Source organism: Chinchilla lanigera, unplaced genomic scaffold, assembly GCF_000276665.1.
Source record: "Chinchilla lanigera isolate Chin_1 unplaced genomic scaffold, ChiLan1.0 scaffold00016, whole genome shotgun sequence".
Classification (NCBI taxonomy): Eukaryota; Metazoa; Chordata; class Mammalia; order Rodentia; family Chinchillidae; genus Chinchilla; species Chinchilla lanigera.
The window spans coordinates 10,218,524-10,219,382 of record NW_004955417.1 but is presented as its reverse complement, the minus strand read 5'-3'; the positions used below and the strand labels follow the sequence as shown (position 1 = coordinate 10,219,382).

Here is an 859-nt window from a genome sequence, read left to right as displayed (position 1 = left end):
CGCCCTGGGCCCGGCCCGCCCGCCCTCCGCCCGCCAGCGGCCGTCGCGTCCCGTGCCCGACGCCCCCTCACAGCTTGGGACTAGGGAGAGGACTCCAGACGGGGCGGCTGGGGTCCGGGAGTGGAGAATACGAACCGGGCGCAGCGGAGGCCAGCCGCTTTCTCCCGACTCGCAGGCGGCGGGGCACCCCGCGGGCGTCCCTCCCTCCCGCAGCCGCGCGCAGCTACCCGGAGCGCGGAACCTCGCCCCGGGTCAGCCCGCTCCGCGCCCCTGCCCCGCCCGCGTGTACCGACCCGGAGCGCTTCCCGGCTTCTGATTGGCTGCGAGGGAGCGAGTGGGCGGGGCGGCGGAGAGCGGGCCACCGCCTTCAGGGCGGGGGCGGAAGAGGCGCGCGCGGCCTGCCAGTTTTGTGACGTCACGGAGGTCAGACAATCCCTTCCATTGGGCGCCCCCGCCCGTTGGTTCCCGGTGTCTGCCCACGTGACCGCGCCCGCCCAGCGGCGTGTGGAAGTGGGATCTGAGCGGGGCTCGGCCGATGCTGGCCTTGGGGTGGGAGGTGGTGATGACTCCGCTGGCCGCTGCCGGAGGAGGAGGAGGAAGCGCCCGGCTGGTCCCAGGGTCTCTGGCGCGTGGGGCCCCGGGGACGGGCTGCTCCCCTCCAGGCGGGCTTCCGCCAATCCCTGGCATCTCGGTGGGGGACGCTGGAGCGCTAGGCCGGGCTGACAGCCGCCCTGTGTAGGCTGCCCCGAGTAGGTTGCGGGGCGACTCCCAGCCCACCGGGAAACCGAACTTCCCGCAGTCCCTCCCAGCCTGTGATGTAAGGCGTGGCAGTTTCGAGTTTGTCTCTTGCTTCATTCAT

At 73.1% G+C, this 859-nt stretch overlaps 1 protein-coding gene across 2 annotated transcripts in view; it reads right to left on the bottom strand.

Moving 5' to 3' along the window:
* The window catches only part of Pdp1 (pyruvate dehyrogenase phosphatase catalytic subunit 1), an 8,388-nt gene extending 8,101 nt beyond the window's left edge, over positions 1 to 287 (bottom strand). The window contains exon 1 of one of the 2 annotated variants that reach the window (XM_005381800.2): positions 136 to 287. The gene's annotated coding sequence lies outside the window, so the exon portion shown is untranslated. The remainder of the gene's footprint in view (positions 1 to 135) is intronic. The other variant, XM_005381801.2, reaches the window with a different exon arrangement.
* Between the last annotated feature and the right edge of the window lie 572 nt (positions 288 to 859).